This window comes from Corvus cornix, chromosome 6, assembly GCF_000738735.6.
Source record: "Corvus cornix cornix isolate S_Up_H32 chromosome 6, ASM73873v5, whole genome shotgun sequence".
Lineage (NCBI taxonomy): Eukaryota > Metazoa > Chordata > Aves > Passeriformes > Corvidae > Corvus > Corvus cornix.
This window is the reverse complement of record NC_046336.1, coordinates 21,719,170-21,732,634: the sequence shown is the minus strand read 5'-3', so window position 1 is coordinate 21,732,634 and position 13,465 is coordinate 21,719,170.

Genomic DNA, 13,465 nt, shown 5'->3' with positions numbered 1-13,465 from the left:
CATCACACCTCACATGCTCTGCTGCTGCTGCCCGAAAGCCACAGACACACAGGGACACCCTGCAGGACGGCTGTCCCACAGACAGGCAGTGCCATTCCGCAGGACGGCTGTCCCATTGCTGGTCTGGCAGTAGGACTCCATCTAGGAAGGTTTGGTGCCTCCTGCAGACAAGTTGCCACAGACTTTGGAATTGGCTAAGCTTCGGTTTTACCTCTTCCAGTCACCCCCACAGACACCCCACAGAAGAACACAGCGTATCTCAGGCCAAGAGAAGCAATAACCCTCAGAAACCATTCCTAGACAGTGCTGTCTGACCATAAATCATACCCGGAGAACACAGTCACAAGACTGTTGTGCAGCAGCCACTGCACAGCTCTGCAGGAGGAATTGCCAAGTCACCAATGCAGACCATTGCTAGGCCAAAGAACTGCATGATAGCCATTTCTAAAATTCATATTATTCCCTCCTTGCTTGGATTATGACATGATCTCGAATTCCTCAAGAAAGTTAAAACTCATTTACAAATAAAAATTGTATTTGTGTAATATGAACAATACATCATACCACAATTCATTTTCCAGAACACATGGTACAACAGTAATTTTCCAGGATATTAAGAAGAGAGCAGATTAGCAGCAAGGCCCAACATAATGCCAGTCAGCACCTGCTTGTTACATCAAAAGATAAGCAACAGATGGGTTTTTTTGTGCAAGTCCAATGCTTTCACATCAAAAGACCCAAGAGATGTTTCATTTTGATAGTTACAAATAAGACAGTGTGGCATTCCACAGATAGATATGTCTTGATGAATCAAGAAGGAAAGCAACATACTGAGAAAATAAATAGCAGTAGGAAAAGAAACCCAGTGTGTCTTACTGTGCATGGAAACGTACATTAGGAATAAATAGAGATCTGATAAGTAAAAATAGATTGTGGTATAAGTTGCTCAGTATTTAAAGACATGCATTTATTATTCATACCAGTACTATAAATCCATTCTGAATAAGAGTTCAGTTGCTTATAGGTGACATCAGCATTCTGCCTTTTTTTTTTCCTTTAAAGATTAATATTTCAGTAATGGTTTGGCTTTATTGTTAGCAATCCAGGAAAGCAATTACTGCCCCACCCTGAGCAAAAAAAGCAATGAATAACTTCCTTTGTGAGACAAGGCAAAGGCACACAAACTCCTCTGCATTACTCTTCCTCTGCATTACTCTGCTTCTGTAGCAACAGCCTCTGCCTGCCAGTGTCTTTTACTCATTCTTCCCCCACCCCTCCCTCATACAACCCTGCTTATTTCTCTCAGCATATCTTCTAAAGCTTAGAACACCAAAAACGCACAGCTTCAGGCCTGCCATAGCAAACTTGAATTACTCTGGATCTTTCTTCTTAGTGATCTCCTCATACCATTCAGTGCACACACCTCCTATGTAGGTGCACTCCCTCTGAATGGGCTGGTTTTCTATTGAAAATTCAGCAGTTCTCAGGTTTTGGGGCCAGTTGCAGTTGAACTGTTACCATTTTGTATGCATACAGCCATATTTATGTATAACTGACATCAAAGTCACATGTTTTACTGGTACCACTTGGAAAAAAAACAACCCACAGGTCACTAGAAGTTTACTGCCATTTGAACACAAGCTCTGCTTCTCTCTCCACAATTTATAATCACAGTGACTGAAGTAGTGTATGTGAGCAACAAAAAGAGAGCAAGTGGCTACAGTACATAGTAGTGTCCACCCAACAGTTTAGATAACTTACGTTCACTTTTGACATAAGCCTGCAGTCATTGTTTGCTCTCCCCTCCAGATGCAGACCTTCAAGTTGAAGATTCAGTAGAGAAGCCTTACCAAAGATCTAGCAATGAACAGCTAAGTGATTTAGGACTCCTCATTCTGAAACAAGCTGACCTAGGGGATATAGCAGAGATTAAAAAAGTGGAGAGGGTAGAAAATAGTTGAAGCTAACAAGAAACAAGTTCAGAACAAACAAAGCCGAGGGGTTTTTTCTATGAAGGAGTGCAATCCAGTACAATTACCTGACACAAGAAGCTGAATGTTTATATGGGCTCCAGGGGAAACTAGACAGGCTTGTGGAAGAGAAATCTAGCAAGGATTACTAATTACTAATCCATTCAACAATTACATATGGCTGTGTAACCTGTTTGGAGTCAGAAAATCCCTGCATTGGAAATTGAGGTATCATTTAAGTTTATCCTGTTCCTATCACTGTTTCTTTTAGGTATGTGCTGCCTAAATCATTGCTCAGTTCATCATCCCAGAGGCAGGGATATTAGATTGTCTACGCCTTTTGTTTGATACCTTACTACTACCCTTACGCAAATTAGGCCTCTAGAAAGCCCTAAGGGGGCAACAACAGAGGCCCATGCTGCCAGGATGTTTTAGTCTAAAAAACTTAATGCCTTTCCATTTTTTTCCCTAAACAGTTTTAAATAACCTTTTTTCAGTTTAGCTTAAACTACTAGGAGGAAGTTTAACTTAAACCAGATTCTAAGACACACTTAAAACAGGTCCACACAGAGCTAACACATTTAAATAATCTGATAGAGATAATACCTTAGCTCAGAGGAACACCAGCTAATATTAACCAGTGATTTTAGAGCTGAGAAAGTAAAAGGAAACCAAATTTGAGAATGTCAACAAGGGAACCAACTTGTTTGGAGTCCCTCCTAAGACTAATGGAGACACAGAGCAGCTTACAACTACATAGCTAATGAAAGGTGATTATCCATGGCTCTACAGGGAAAGCAAACTAAAAATCCAATCCTTCTTTTTATGGTGTGTGGAGACACTGGACACTCTTCTTGTAAATGTTCAACACTAAAGTACCTTATTCCCAAATAAATAGTAAGAGGGATGTGGAAAAGGTTCTGTTAAAGAGCAAGAAGAAACTGAAATAAAAGCCAACCCTATGCAGAAGAACCTGTACTTATTTGTTCTTCCAAATTTTTATTTGGTTGATAATATTTTTTTCCTTAATTTTTGTTTTTCTTGCAGTTTTCATTGCCTTAGGATTTTTTCTGTCGTTGTTGGGTGGTGGTTTTTTTGTTTTTTTCTTTAATCTTCAAGGAATAAGACTTTTTGAATCTTCCTGATAGATTTACAAACCATCAGGTGTCCTGACACCCTGAAATACGTTCATTAATAGGCTTCATTCTTTGCAGGGGATAAATCCAAGAAAGGGAGGGGCAATCATACAATCAAATGCTGACCTGTAAACAAAACATAATTAATGCAAAACTCACTAAGAAACTCAAAGAGATATGTTCCAAATCACTTATGCGGAACAATAGGTTTGAGTGATTGGTGCAGTAGTTCTCACCTGAAATAAATATCAGAACAGCTACTCATTTGTGCTGTATTGTTGACATTCTGCTCATGGTGCAGGCTGTAGCAGTTACTGTGTCAAATGGATGCATGGCACTTAGTTTTAGAGGTTACAAAATTTTCAGTTATCTAAGTTTTTTGTAAGAAGTTTAATGAGGATTACATGTCTCAGAAAACCCAGGGCACTTTATACCAGGGGAATTACACTGCAGAGCAAAAGGCCTCCAAGACTTTGTCTTGCTGAAAAGAATTTGGTTGCCTCCACGACGCTGCCTCTCTCATTGTAAAGCTTAAACCAGTGAGGGACACTCAGGCGCACAAGATGTTGAGCAATGTTTTTATGGCCTTGTCTCTCACTGAAGCCACTCCAGGGTTAAGCCTAAATGCTGTAAATAACACCTTGATGGGAACAAAGCAAAGCTCAGTCATGGAGGAAGAACATGCAGAGGACTGTGCCTAAGAGTTTTGTACTATGTTCAGAAGGGGGCTTGGAGAGAGGGAATAGAAAATGGCTTGCCCCCAGGCAAATCCCTCCCTGGGAAAAAAATGTGCTACCCTGGCTTCATGACCTTTAACATTATTTACAGCGTGTCCTTATTGTGCTCAGAGTACTCTGATGGTGGTCTTTACTGTAAACTGTTCTGATGCACCGCTCTAAACCTGAGAGCATCTCTACAGTAACAGCACATATTGTTGGCCATTTGCTTTTGAGGGACTAAGTTTCCTTCTTAAACAAATAAACAATGCTAAAATCCTAATAATATTTGCTGACTTACCAATCTGCACTTCAATCAATTTCCCTGAAAGCAGGTCTTTCTTAAGGTCACCTCTCTTTCTAGGGTGCCTGTTTGTAGCAGGCTTTACAAGCATAGCATGTGATGGCAGGCCATTTGCAATAGCCAGGCTGGAGGGGTTTCAGGCTTTTGGAACCTGAGCTCCTGCCCCAGATAGCTCGGACTTGGAGGAAGCTTCAGCCGGGCCAGGCTGGCTGAGCTCTGACACGGAGCGTGCCTTGGCGCTGGAGGCCCCTCTGGGTGGGAAGGAAGATTGGTGGGTCTTTAAACAAGGAGAAAGCAGCAGATTCTTGGAAGCAGATGTGCTGTGAGAAGGATGGTGGTGCTGAGCTGGCCAGCAGGTCCCGCGCTCTGCGGCGGCTGTCGCGTTTGGCTTCTGGGTGCACTTCTGCCAGTGACCCCCGAGCGAGTGGGACCAGCCGTCGCACCCCCTTCAAGAGTGTGGGGTGGCCCAGGTTTCATCCTACAGGCGCACGGGAATGAAGGGTGAAGTGCCAGCCGAACACGGGCGCTCTGTCCTGCAGCCCCGGCACTTCGCGGCGCGGTTCATGCCCTGTCATTCCCTGGGAGCTGCCTTTCGGGAGCCCCGGCAGCGGAGGGCAGGCTTTCCCGGCCGGCACAGCACCGCAGACGGAACTGTGGGTGCTGAGACAGACCAGGCTTTGAAAAAGGAGACAGCGACAGAGAGGGAGTTCAGGCTCTTGGCACCATCTTTCTAAAAGCAGACTGACATGCTGGAGTACACTGAGTGCTCCTGCACACCCGGCAGCACATCCCGTAGGGAAGCGGACAGCACAAGTGGAGCTGACCTAAAACCGATCAGCTGGAGTTTAACCGGAGCAATCTGACACAGCTGGTTACCTGGGAGGAGAGGCTTATCTCGATAGGACAAACCTCTTAAAAACCTACAAGAAGTTATTTATCTACAGCAGTATTTTGACAGCTATCATGCTAACAAACATAAAAGTAATGAATTAATTACTTTTTCTGCCTGCATGATTTCCTTGCAAAAACTGTGTAGCCCACACCCTACGACAGCATGTGGAAAGTAAGCAACCTTTGCCAACATATGTGACTCATCCAGTCCTTTAAGGGTTCCATTCTCAATTGAATATGAGATAATAGAACACACACCCTCACACAAAAAAAAAGGGACCTGTAGCAGATTTTTCCTCTTTCACAGAAATTTGACTGTGTATACATATAATCATGTTCTAGTTAGTTGCCAGGTGCTCAGTGCAGGACAGTGCAGCAGAGCTGATGATAGTGGTTCTTATAATTAGATCTGCCTAATCACCACCAGTAAAATGTCTTATTTTACTAATACCTTATTTCATTGATTCATTTTTCTTTACTCACATTGGAGGTTCTAGTCCAGAAATTTGTGTTCAGAAGTTTTGATTAAAATATTCAGTGCTTTATAAGGGAAGAATGCTGTTTGCCCAATTGAAATAGTTTTTTAAATTATTTAATTGAGACAGCTCTGTGCAATTCATGTTGAGGTGGGTATTTCAGACATCTCATGAAAGAATTGCCCTCTTGCTGTCTAGTAAAACTCACCCACTCAACCTATAGACTTCAGAAGGATGTCCCATGGTAAGGTTTGGCAACTGATTTCTGTTAAGGGTGTACAATGGAGGCCCGTGCTTAATCTCTGCACTTAATGTAATTGCTCTAAGCCATCTCCCAGAAGTACCTGTGCATACTGCATCCCACAGCTAAAACAATGGAATGAGATTTCTACAATTTAACCCTGTAGGGTAAGTTTGGCTGTGGTTGTGAGCAGAACAGAAAGTCCCTACAGGTAACCATTCAGGAGCGTAAGAACCCTAAATGGCTCCTGTGTTCAGGAGTGAAGAAGAGAAAAGGGTGCAAAAACCAAAGGCAGACAGGCAGAAGCACGAGTAAGTACTAATGCAAGGGGATAATGAACTGTGTGACAGGAACAAGGGCAAAGATGTCTGCTGACAAGAATGAAAAAATCAGGGCTTTACTACAGGTTTACCTGCAGCAACTAATTTCTCTTCTCTTAAAGACTCTTTGTCCTTCTGCACAAAAGGAGTAATGACATTGACCTCTTTTGTACAGCCCAGCACAAAGCGAACGTTGAAAAAAATTGTCCTGCTTTCCAACCCTTACATAAGTACAACTTTTTTTTTTTATGTCACATTGAAAAAGTTGCATACCCAGGTGTAAAACTAACTGAGTGTGTAACAGAAAGACAGACAAGATATTGCTTAAAAATCTACACAGACTAAAATCCAAGACAGGTACAATAAATGTGACATATCACAGTTTAAAGAGGGCATATTATTTGTATGCAACCAAACCACCAGGAGAAACCATGCTCCATTCTAAAATAAAACTAAACAACCTCCTAGCTGTCCCCTTTCTGTTTGGAAGGCAGATGTGTCTAGGCATACCTATTTCATACCCTGAGAATACATTCATCACATTTTTAGAATCCATGCATTTAAAAAGTTTCTCCTACGCTATGGTTTGGAGAGACATTTGTCTGACACGACTGCCTACTAAGTAGAAGTAGTTATTGCTAAAAATTGCTGGCTTTCAGATACAATATGCTACAGAGACTTGAAAAGCCCATGCTGGGGAAAATGGATGGTCTGTGGTTGCAGATGGGCTCACAGGTGCAGGTTGTGGAAAATGTCAATGTCACTCACTTCATCAGCGTCAGTTACAACCAGAACCAAAGACAGATCTTTAGGAGAAAGATCTGCAAGTAATGATCCACAAAATACATATTTCTAAAAAATGTTACTGAGGGCTGCCAACCAAACAGACCTCTCTGTCTCTCAGTGGGCATTCACAGCAGGACATGGGCTAATGATTCAATTAACCCAGCAACAGATTAGGGAAGTAATAAAAATTAAGAGGCTAGCCAGGACATATCTAGAGAAATAGCATGTGGATCATTGATCATAAGGAGTGATCACAAGGAAGGAGTCCTTTCAGAGAGAGAAGTGAGCCTTTGCTCCATTCTTGTCATGTAGAGATAAAGTTTTCTGGCAGGATGTTATCAGACCCACGGTAAAAGTTTCCAGGCAACTCACATGATTCAAACAGAAAATAAAACCTTCAGAAATAGAATATAACAAAGAACTACAATTCAATTAAATAAATTCTTATATACATTTAAACTTCACATTTCCAACTGCATTTTGATTAAAACTTAGGTGCACACTGCGTATTTATGACTGTAGTAAAAATGTGTCTTTTGAAACAAATTGAGTATTTTTTTTCTGAAATAGCTTCCCACATTTTAGAAAATTATTGAATATATTATAAACCATACTGTTCTGTAGTGGTTGTCTACAAATGTATTATCCAGGTGAGTATCAACAGCTTAGTAATGCTTCCTAAGTGACACTGAGATTGGACTATTACAGTCATCCAGCATGTCCAAGGTTCTCCTTGTGTGAATCAATGCACTTTTGTCTGACAGGGCCCATGAAATTGAGAAATAGAAATGGTTTTGATACTTCAGTTAATGGATATTTGACTTCGTGCATTTCAGGAGTTAAGAAACTCAGAAAATTTCCTTTCTATTGTGTATTTGCACTAAATCTGACTTCTTAGGTCTTCAGTCCCATGTGCCAAACTGCTTTAAGTTATACCACCTCAGGTATCCCTGTGAAAAGGATAAAAAACCCCTTACTTTACTTCAACACTTCCATTCTTCTTGCAGACAGGCTTGGAGATTCAACCAAGCCACAATAATTATAGTTCTGATTCAGGCTTCAACTGCTGTGCTTGCTATTTTATAAATACAGCTTCTCCCTATTTCTCCTGGTAAGAGGGACAAAATTAAAGCTTTTTTATGACCGTAATAGCCACTAATTAGAATAACCTAGATATATTCATTCTTTCAGAGAACAACAACAACAAAAAATTATGCTCTAGCAAGGTTGCAAGTAATAGCAGTTACAGAGATTCAACTATGCAGGGAGTCCCATGGCTGGTTTTAGCAATCCTGCATTTCCAGTATAATTAAATCAGCAGCTACCCAAAAGTCATCCTTCAGTGTGCTAGATTGATCCACCAAGATTAGATATTCATAGGAGAAGGCTGCAATGAGATCAGAAGATAATAATATAAGATTTATTATACAGAACGCTAGAATAGAAGCTAGAGAATGACAAAGCTTGCAAGATGCTTTACATGGAGATCTCTGTTCTGTTTAGACACAGGAAGCAGCTCCATCATGCAGCAGCCTAACATGCCTCAGCTTGATGGCATCATCATCCAGGGTTCTGCCATCACTGAAAATTCACCCAGCAGCAGTAAATGGAAACATCTGCACTTTGCAAGTGTGATCAAAGTGGTGTTTTTTCAAACACTTTTAAGCCGGAAAGGGCCGAATAATCTATCCATTGAAAATCAAACCTCGTGATATCCAAGATTGTTGATAGTGTATCAGGTTATGAAAAAGAAGTAACAAAAACCAAAGCAAAAATCCCCAAATAAAGATGACTTTTGCATTAATCAAACGCAGTTCCAGGGTCTGCATCCACCAGCTCAGTCCAGGATGACTGATTCAGAGATACAGTGAACTTCTGAACTTTGTGCCATTATATGGCTGTTAACATTTGTTCAGTAATATAGCATAAGATTAGCTGCACTAAGTGCCAAATATGAGTCATATTGCGTAGGACTTCACTCCATCCTGGGGTATCTCAGCTGAGCTGTGGTCGTTCCCAGGAGGGGCACATTCTGGTCCAGGCTTTCATGCCTGCAGCACCCCTTTCAATGTACTTGGCAGCTTTCTGCTGACACAAGCTGCGGTGAAAGGAGCGCGAGGTGTTGCTGTGGGTGCTTTCTGATACATCTGCCTCCCTGGCCTTTCTCTGCAGTATCCAACCTGCCGATCAATCCACAGCCTTGGTTGGCTTCTCCGTGCTTCTACAGCTGGCACTGCCAGCAGCTCACAGCTCATCAGGCTTCTGTGAGCTGGCTTAGACTGCACGATGCACGAGACCAAGAAAAATTGCATGCACATTGGTTTTCTTTCTCTCTCTTGTTTTTTTGGGGTTTGGCTTTTTTGGAGGGTGGGGGGGAGGAGGCTGGGTTTTGGTTTGGGGTTTTTTTGTTTGTAGGGGTTTTTTTTTAGTTTTACTCAGCTATTCATTGCAGGAACAAATAGTTTTATTAGTAATGTGTTTATTTTCTTTTGTTGTAGTCCTGATTCCTTACAGCTCAGGGAATTTATATATAGGAGACTGATTTGAAGGTATTCTCACTGTTTTAAATAAGCTGAGAAGCCAGGGCAGTGTAATAGGCTTGTCTGATTAAGCCCATTGCAATCTTTGGCATGCCGGGGACTACTGTGCTTTCATTTTCCAAGAGGATGAATCTCAGCTGTGCTTTGAAATCCTCAGAGCAGGATACAGACGTGCAGGTGACAAAAGCCGGAGCTCGGTACTCCTAATGCACAAGCATACTTCTTTTGGCAGGATCCTGGCACTCAAGCTGTTATTCCGATCTGCTGGCCGTCTGCTTTCCATTAATCACTTCTGGCAGAAGAAAAGGCCTTCCAAAAATCTTTCACCTTTGGCCTATACTCAGGCAGCAAAAAGGATGTAGTAGCACATAAGGTTTGTGCCAGAAGGGATCTTCAGCCTGAGAGCACGATTCTGAGGTTTTTGCCATGAGATTCCCCACAGGTCTGTCCTGGAAGACTCAACAATCTTGTCAGCCACACCCCATTTTAGGTTTCTTTATCTAAACAGGGTGGTAGTCCTCAGTTACCCTGCCTGTGTTTGTAGCTAGCTGACAAGTTAGTTCATGCCTAGCACAGATCTGGCAGGACAGTATCCCAGGAATGATGATTAGAAGATGGATAATGCCATACAAGGTTTTTTTTAAGACTTCTGTGATTAGGGAAGAAAAGGAGGAAAGGGAAGCAAGAAAATATGGATCTGAATCCAAGTCAACTTCAGCCTTTTCTTCCCTGTGCTTGGGAACATTAATGTACAAAAATCCTTAGACAAAACTAAACTCCTCTTACTGAAAACAGAGAAAAACTTCCAAGAACACCACATATGACTAACCATTAAGATAGAATCTTTAAGAAAGTCAGCACTCTTGATTAAGGAACCCAAAATACCTTTATTTTACTCCTGATAGATGCCTTCAGAAACACTGATGAATTTATATGTCTGTTGCTCCACCCTCAGTTAAGCTTCCTCATTTCTTACCAATGGAAGTAAGAAATCCTCCTTTCTAGGCCAGCAACTTTCTTACCTGAGAATGAATTTCACAGTTCTTCAGTGGTCAGACTGGTATTTGAGATACCAGAGACCTGCATCCCAACCACCTACTGCCCCAGTATCCAAATGGGTGTAAATTCCCACATATTGCACAGCTGGGACTGGTGGCCAGTGCCTCTTAAAAGCTGAAACAAGAATGATAATGATAACGATATGTGCATTTATGCTTATGTGGGGGATTTCTTAAGCAGAGACAGATCCTTAATCTTTGTGCATGCAGCTCTAGGTATAAATTCTTCCTACATCTGACATGGTAGCATTTTTTAGCATTGGATTAGCTGGAATTGAACTTCGAACATCTAGGCAAAATGTGAATAAAGGTAAGCTCAGGCTACAGTCTTATGGATGATATGCTCACTACACCACATGCTGGCAGGGAAGATCCCGTGGCTTCCCCTGCTGCTGCAGTGATCTGGGCTATTCTGTCATTCATTGCCAGTTCTCCCATTCCACAGGAAAAGCAGAGAAGGGATTTGTACTTATAAATAGGATGTGGGAAAGGGCAAATCACAGCCATCAGATGACAAAGTCTATATCCCCCCTGGAAAGCCAAAGTGAAAATGACAGGTTGTGAACCATCTGTGAACCACACCAGCTAGGGCAGGTTTGAAATTAACTCCGGTGCATTTGGATGTGGTAGAGATAATGCCTGAGAAGGAGCCTGTCTGTGGATTTAGCTACTGGTGTAACTGCCCTGTAGGCAACTATACCTGGAAATAATAAATTAATTCTGGCATATAAACCCCAGCCCATTCCTGGTCAGTGTGCACACTACATCAGTACAGCCCTGACTGGGTCATGCCTTCACACCAGGCTGTCCCTGCTTCCCAAATCCCAGTCCAAATCACCAACACAGCATTTCTGCAGTGCTGGGACAGAGATAGCATCTGAGTGGTATTCCATGTTCCAGCTTGCCAGAAGCAGACATCGGCCTTCTGCTAAAGCTCCGGTTTTCAGTTACCCACAGCTTGTGGAAACAGCCTGGTTAAGAGAAAACCAGAACAACCAAACACAAGACCACCTTTGGGAAGGAGTTGAGAGTCTCAAGAGCAGCCAGAGGCCTTCAGCAAGGGCTGCCTTCAGCAGAGCCTGCTGCAAACTACTCTCCTTTTTCCTCCACTCTCTCCTCTTGATCATTTCGTAGAGCCTGCAGGAGAGCAGATGCTTTTCTAGGTTTTTCCAGCCTCCTGACTGACAGCTTACACCTGTCCCATGTGGGGCTGTTACCTCCCTTGGCATTAGCCAGGGGGGCTATTTTTAATTGCCAGGACAGAAACAAGAGGTAGAGCCTTTGGTCAAGTACCCTGCAACCCTGTTACTCACAGACTGAATCATTTTTGGCACCCTCATTAAAGCACTTGCTAACAAACTTTGCTTTCCTCTTGAGGAACACTGGTGCTGAGCTGTGCCCCGCAAGCGCCCTGCAGCGCTCTTTGCTGGTGTGGGAGCAGGAGAGCACACCTTCAAATCATTCATCAGGAAACGCTGAACTAAGGCAACAGCCTCCATAGCCTAGTCAGTGTCTCGTATCAGAAGGCAGAGCTTGCTAAGACACACTGGGACCCACTGAGAAGCTAAATAAGGACTGCAAAAACCCAGGCCTAATTTGGGCACTGACTACAGTTTAGTTTGGCTGGAGCCTGATGCAGTGCAAAAGAACATTTGTGGTTTTACAGAAGATGAAGCTTGTGCCTTATGTTTTTATTGCTGCCGTCCCTCTCCATGACTTGGGTGCATTTGTAGGTCAAACTGCCACTTGGAGCAAACAATTCAAGTGTGCCTCTGAAAGGCCCTTTGGAGCACAACGCTGCCACAACCCTGCTCCTTCTGCAGGACATGCTCCCTTTACTTTGTGCCATAACATGAAGTGCAGCTTGGTTCTTACCTTGGAGCACAGGAGGATGGGCATGTCACTCATCACATTTCTGGCAGAATCATGCACAAAACAGTTTTTGTGATGTGTTTCATGCCTATGTAAACAACAGTCACACCAGGTTATTGTTCTGTACAGATTCAGTATTACAAACCTCCCTGCAATGCTAAAAAAAACCCACCAAGGAATCTTTTTTAATGTGGCATTAGGATAAAGAAGTCTTCTCTGTTTAGCTTTGCCAAAAATACCCCAAAACCCCCTAACATCATAACATTATTTGAATCAAAAAACTCTGGAAGGGGCCTTTGTGATGAGACTTTACATGAAGTTGCAGAACCCAGAAAAATTGCAAATTAATTCTGTCAGCCCCTTTCCAGTGCTTCCATTCACATATCAGAGATTCCTTAGTGGACAGTCACCTCTTGAATATTTTTTGGTACTCCCCACAAGTTTCATTCTCCACTCTCCCTCACAATATTTGTGAAATGAATTGCTGTTCCCTGAAGACCCTTCTTCAGTGTTACTGTAAGAAAAGCAAACTTGCTGCCTGCTCTTGTCTCCTCTTCCTTTCTGTCCCATTCTTTTTAGGGCTATTAGCCTCCAATTAGAGTACATGAGAATCTATCTGTGATCAAGAGACACAGATTCAGTTTTGATGACTTCATCTAGCAGAGTGAGGGGGAAAAACAGTGAATTGGTTTTTTATATTTAAAATGAATGATGAATCCTTGTTTGAAAAGCATTCCCTATCTCTTTCAAATTGACCTCGCATGCTGTGGTATACCAGGCATTAGAATTTGAACTTTTTGATAAACTAATGACACTACTAGAAAAAACCAAAACTGTTACCAAATTGGCTGTCAATATTTTGTGCAAGTCAAATGATTTCTATGAACAGTCCAGCAAGTGCCTATCCTATCCTAGTATCAAACTTCACTACAATTTTGACAGCAACAGGAATTTCGTATTTGGCAACTGTTTCCCTGTTCCAATTTTTCAGCAATTTTCTAATTACTGAAAACCAGTAATTTTACCAGAATCTGTCACAGATCGGTGCCAAAAGAAAATGCAAACCCCTTACAGGTAGCTGCAGACTTAAGACCACAGCTGTAAACCTGTAATTCCTACATCACCCAGAACAGTTATTCCTCCAGAAATGAAGTA